The 5000-nt window shown below is 46.7% G+C and overlaps 13 non-coding genes across 13 annotated transcripts in view; 4 read left to right on the top strand and 9 right to left on the bottom strand.

The window, feature by feature from the left end:
* Positions 1 to 61, bottom strand: part of TRNAL-AAG — an 82-nt gene extending 21 nt beyond the window's left edge. The window contains exon 1 of the tRNA in view: positions 1 to 61. This exon is cut by the window's left edge and continues 21 nt beyond it. This is a non-coding gene — a tRNA (tRNA-Leu).
* Positions 62 to 381: 320 nt separating this feature from the next.
* TRNAI-AAU lies at positions 382 to 455 on the top strand. The gene has a single exon. It is a non-coding gene; the product is annotated as a tRNA-Ile (tRNA).
* A 408-nt stretch (positions 456 to 863) lies between these two features.
* Positions 864 to 945, bottom strand: TRNAL-AAG. Its single transcript has one exon. It is a non-coding gene; the product is annotated as a tRNA-Leu (tRNA).
* A 409-nt stretch (positions 946 to 1354) lies between these two features.
* TRNAL-UAG lies at positions 1355 to 1436 on the bottom strand. Its single transcript has one exon. It is a non-coding gene; the product is annotated as a tRNA-Leu (tRNA).
* A 168-nt stretch (positions 1437 to 1604) lies between these two features.
* On the top strand, positions 1605 to 1678 carry TRNAI-AAU. The gene has a single exon. It is a non-coding gene; the product is annotated as a tRNA-Ile (tRNA).
* Positions 1679 to 2060: 382 nt separating this feature from the next.
* Positions 2061 to 2142, bottom strand: TRNAL-UAG. Its single transcript has one exon. It is a non-coding gene; the product is annotated as a tRNA-Leu (tRNA).
* A 168-nt stretch (positions 2143 to 2310) lies between these two features.
* On the top strand, positions 2311 to 2384 carry TRNAI-AAU. The gene has a single exon. It is a non-coding gene; the product is annotated as a tRNA-Ile (tRNA).
* Positions 2385 to 2792: 408 nt separating this feature from the next.
* On the bottom strand, positions 2793 to 2875 carry TRNAL-AAG. The gene has a single exon. It is a non-coding gene; the product is annotated as a tRNA-Leu (tRNA).
* A 403-nt stretch (positions 2876 to 3278) lies between these two features.
* TRNAL-AAG lies at positions 3279 to 3360 on the bottom strand. Its single transcript has one exon. It is a non-coding gene; the product is annotated as a tRNA-Leu (tRNA).
* Positions 3361 to 3769: 409 nt separating this feature from the next.
* On the bottom strand, positions 3770 to 3851 carry TRNAL-UAG. Its single transcript has one exon. It is a non-coding gene; the product is annotated as a tRNA-Leu (tRNA).
* A 168-nt stretch (positions 3852 to 4019) lies between these two features.
* TRNAI-AAU lies at positions 4020 to 4093 on the top strand. Its single transcript has one exon. It is a non-coding gene; the product is annotated as a tRNA-Ile (tRNA).
* Positions 4094 to 4501: 408 nt separating this feature from the next.
* On the bottom strand, positions 4502 to 4583 carry TRNAL-AAG. Its single transcript has one exon. It is a non-coding gene; the product is annotated as a tRNA-Leu (tRNA).
* Positions 4584 to 4986: 403 nt separating this feature from the next.
* TRNAL-AAG overlaps positions 4987 to 5000 on the bottom strand; it is an 82-nt gene continuing 68 nt past the window's right edge. The window contains exon 1 of the tRNA in view: positions 4987 to 5000. This exon is cut by the window's right edge and continues 68 nt beyond it. This is a non-coding gene — a tRNA (tRNA-Leu).

Genomic DNA, 5000 nt, shown 5'->3' with positions numbered 1-5000 from the left:
CCACGCCTCCTAAGAGACTGGAGCCTTAATCCAGCGCCTTAGACCGCTCGGCCATGCTACCTGTAAAAGAACACTCGTTATCGATTAAAAAGCGGCGGGAGACATAGGCTACATTCCATGTTCAGCATTCATTGCTTGCGCTGGAGGCCTCAGAACTCTCAACTCCCAGTAGGTCACCACTTTATCCTTTGTGAAAGGTTGTTAAAGTTTGACACAGATGTCAACTTATGTGCTTCTAGCTTACAGGAGTTGGCCACCTTCAGTTGGACTTGTTTTGTACCGTTGATGACTTTTCACTAGTCATCAGGAGTGTGCCCTTTGGAAGACTTCTCAAACAAAACATGCAATTTTTCTAATGCCCCAGCAGAACCGTAGCACGTTGGCCGGTTAGCTCAGTTGGTTAGAGCGTGGTGCTAATAACGCCAAGGTCGCGGGTTCGACCCCCGTACGGGCCATCCATGTGCTTGATCTTTATGTTTCTATGGTCTCTGCCAGGGGGAAAACTGTGTCTTTCTGCTGTCCCATGTTCTGCATTCATTGCTTGCGCTGGAGGCCTCAGAACCCTCAACAGGTCACCACTTTATCCTTTGTGAAAGGTTGTTAAAGTTTGACACAGATGTCAACTTATGTGCTTCTAGCTTACAGGAGTTGGCCACATTCAGTTGGAGTTGTTTTGTACCGTTGATGACTTTTCACTAGTCATCAGGAGTGTGCCCTTTGGAAGACTTCTCAAACAAAACATGCAATTTTTCTAATGCTCCTAAAGCAGAGAGGTAAGTGTTCTTTGAGATTTTTTCAGTGTGTTGGGCAAGGAACATCAGAGATGCTTGAGCCATTGAGTCTAGGGATTTGTTAAAAGAGCTTGGCAGCAGTGGGATTTGAACCCACGCCTCCGAAGAGACTGGAGCCTTAATCCAGCACCTTAGACCGCTCGGCCATGCTACCTGTAAAAGAACACTCGTTATCGATTAAAAAGCGGCGGGAGACATAGGCTACATTCCATGTTCAGCATTCATTGATTGCGCTGGAGGCCTCAGAACTCTCAACTCCCAGTAGGTCACCACTTTATCCTTTGTGAAAGGTTGTTAAAGTTTGACACAGATGTCAACTTATGTGCTTCTAGCTTACAGGAGTTGGCCACATTCAGTTGGACTTGTTTTGTACCGTTGATGACTTTTCACTAGTCATCAGGAGTGTGCCCTTTGGAAGACTTCTCAAACAAAACATGCAATGAATGCAGTTATTCTAATGCTCCTAAACCAGAGAGGTAAGTGTTCTTTGAGATTTCAGTGTGTTGGGCAAGGAACATCAGAGATGCTTGAGCCCTTGAGGATAGAGATTTGTTAAAAGAGCTTGGCAGCAGTGGGATTTGAACCCACGCCTCCGAAGAGACTGGAGCCTAAATCCAGCGCCTTAGACCGCTCGGCCATGCTACCCACAAAAGATCAATTGCTTACGATTAAAAGTCGCTGGGACACATTCTACATTCCATGGGTTAATGAGGCCGTGGCATATATAGCACACCTGGAATTCCCCCAGCTGGTCTGAAATGAGAGCCTGGGCAGGATGAGCAAGACCCAGCCCCAGCAGAACCGGAGCACGTTGGCCGGTTAGCTCAGTTGGTTAGAGCGTGGTGCTAATAACGCCAAGGTCGCGGGTTCGACCCCCGTACGGGCCATCCATGTGCTTGATCTTTATGTTTCTATGGTCTCTGCCAGGGGGAAAACTGTGTCTTTCTGCTGTCCCATGTTCTGCATTCATTGCTTGCGCTGGAGGCCTCAGAACCCTCAACAGGTCACCACTTTATCCTTTGTGAAAGGTTGTTAAAGTTTGACACAGATGTCAACTTATGTGCTTCTAGCTTACAGGAGTTGGCCACATTCAGTTGGAGTTGTTTTGTACCGTTGATGACTTTTCACTAGTCATCAGGAGTGTGCCCTTTGCAGTTATTCTAATGCTCCTAAAGCAGAGAGGTAAGTGTTCTTTGAGATTTCAGTGTGTTGGGCAAGGAACATCAGAGATGCTTGAGCCCTTGAGGATAGAGATTTGTTAAAAGAGCTTGGCAGCAGTGGGATTTGAACCCACGCCTCCGAAGAGACTGGAGCCTAAATCCAGCGCCTTAGACCGCTCGGCCATGCTACCCACAAAAGATCAATTGCTTACGATTAAAAGTCGCTGGGACACATTCTACATTCCATGGGTTAATGAGGCCGTGGCATATATAGCACACCTGGAATTCCCCCAGCTGGTCTGAAATGAGAGCCTGGGATGGATGAGCAAGACCCAGCCCCAGCAGAACCGTAGCACGTTGGCCGGTTAGCTCAGTTGGTTAGAGCGTGGTGCTAATAACGCCAAGGTCGCGGGTTCGACCCCCGTACGGGCCATCCATGTGCTTGATCTTTATGTTTCTATGGTCTCTGCCAGGGGGAAAACTGTGTCTTTCTGCTGTCCCATGTTCTGCATTCATTGCTTGCGCTGGAGGCCTCAGAACCCTCAACAGGTCACCACTTTATCCTTTGTGAAAGGTTGTTAAAGTTTGACACAGATGTCAACTTATGTGCTTCTAGCTTACAGGAGTTGGCCACCTTCAGTTGGAGTTGTTTTGTACCGTTGATGACTTTTCACTAGTCATCAGGAGTGTGCCCTTTGGAAGACTTCTCAAACAAAACATGCAATTTTTCTAATGCTCCTAAAGCAGAGAGGTAAGTGTTCTTTGAGATTTTTTCAGTGTGTTGGGCAAGGAACATCAGAGATGCTTGAGCCATTGAGTCTAGGGATTTGTTAAAAGCGCTTGGCAGCAGTGGGGTTTGAACCAACGCCTCCTAAGAGGACTGGAGCCTTAATCCAGCGCCTTAGACCGCTCGGCCATGCTACCTGTAAAAGAACACTCGTTATCGATTAAAAAGCGGCGGGAGACATAGGCTACATTCCATGTTCAGCATTCATTGCTTGCGCTGGAGGCCTCAGAACTCTCAACTCCCAGTAGGTCACCACTTTATCCTTTGTGAAAGGTTGTTAAAGTTTGACACAGATGTCAACTTATGTGCTTCTAGCTTACAGGAGTTGGCCACATTCAGTTGGACTTGTTTTGTACCGTTGATGACTTTTCACTAGTCATCAGGAGTGTGCCCTTTGGAAGACTTCTCAAACAAAACATGCAATTTTTCTAATGCTCCTAAAGCAGAGAGGTAAGTGTTCTTTGAGATTTTTTCAGTGTGTTGGGCAAGGAACATCAGAGATGCTTGAGCCATTGAGTCTAGGGATTTGTTAAAAGAGCTTGGCAGCAGTGGGATTTGAACCCACGCCTCCGAAGAGACTGGAGCCTTAATCCAGCGCCTTAGACCGCTCGGCCATGCTACCTGTAAAAGAACACTCGTTATCGATTAAAAAGCGGCGGGAGACATAGGCTACATTCCATGTTCAGCATTCATTGCTTGCGCTGGAGGTCTCAGAACTCTCAACTCCCAGTAGGTCACCACTTTATCCTTTGTGAAAGGTTGTTAAAGTTTGACACAGATGTCAACTTATGTGCTTCTAGCTTACAGGAGTTGGCCACATTCAGTTGGACTTGTTTTGTACCGTTGATGACTTTTCACTAGTCATCAGGAGTGTGCCCTTTGGAAGACTTCTCAAACAAAACATGCAATGAATGCAGTTTTTCTAATGCTCCTAAAGCAGAGAGGTAAGTGTTCTTTGAGATTTCAGTGTGTTGGGCAAGGAACATCAGAGATGCTTGAGCCCTTGAGGATAGAGATTTGTTAAAAGAGCTTGGCAGCAGTGGGATTTGAACCCACGCCTCCGAAGAGACTGGAGCCTAAATCCAGCGCCTTAGACCGCTCGGCCATGCTACCCACAAAAGATCAATTGCTTACGATTAAAAGTCGCTGGGACACATTCTACATTCCATGGGTTAATGAGGCCGTGGCATATATAGCACACCTGGAATTCCCCCAGCTGGTCTGAAATGAGAGCCTGGGATGGATGAGCAAGACCCAGCCCCAGCAGAACCGGAGCACGTTGGCCGGTTAGCTCAGTTGGTTAGAGCGTGGTGCTAATAACGCCAAGGTCGTGGGTTCGACCCCCGTACGGGCCATCCATGTGCTTGATCTTTATGTTTCTATGGTCTCTGCCAGGGGGAAAACTGTGTCTTTCTGCTGTCCCATGTTCTGCATTCATTGCTTGCGCTGGAGGCCTCAGAACCCTCAACAGGTCACCACTTTATCCTTTGTGAAAGGTTGTTAAAGTTTGACACAGATGTCAACTTATGTGCTTCTAGCTTACAGGAGTTGGCCACATTCAGTTGGAGTTGTTTTGTACCGTTGATGACTTTTCACTAGTCATCAGGAGTGTGCCCTTTGGAAGACTTCTCAAACAAAACATGCAATTTTTCTAATGCTCCTAAAGCAGAGAGGTAAGTGTTCTTTGAGATTTTTTCAGTGTGTTGGGCAAGGAACATCAGAGATGCTTGAGTCATTGAGTCTAGGGATTTGTTAAAAGAGCTTGGCAGCAGTGGGATTTGAACCCACGCCTCCTAAGAGACTGGAGCCTTAATCCAGCGCCTTAGACCGCTCGGCCATGCTACCTGTAAAAGAACACTCGTTATCGATTAAAAAGCGGCGGGAGACATAGGCTACATTCCATGTTCAGCATTCATTGCTTGCGCTGGAGGCCTCAGAACTCTCAACTCCCAGTAGGTCACCACTTTATCCTTTGTGAAAGGTTGTTAAAGTTTGACACAGATGTCAACTTATGTGCTTCTAGCTTACAGGAGTTGGCCACATTCAGTTGGACTTGTTTTGTACCGTTGATGACTTTTCACTAGTCATCAGGAGTGTGCCCTTTGGAAGACTTCTCAAACAAAACATGCAATTTTTCTAATGCTCCTAAAGCAGAGAGGTAAGTGTTCTTTGAGATTTTTTCAGTGTGTTGGGCAAGGAACATCAGAGATGCTTGAGCCATTGAGTCTAGGGATTTGTTAAAAGAGCTTGGCAGCAGTGGGA

This window comes from Rana temporaria, chromosome 12 (genome assembly GCF_905171775.1).
Source record: "Rana temporaria chromosome 12, aRanTem1.1, whole genome shotgun sequence".
Lineage (NCBI taxonomy): Eukaryota > Metazoa > Chordata > Amphibia > Anura > Ranidae > Rana > Rana temporaria.
The sequence above is the reverse complement of the archived record's forward strand: the minus strand, read 5'-3'. Positions and strand labels throughout refer to the sequence as shown.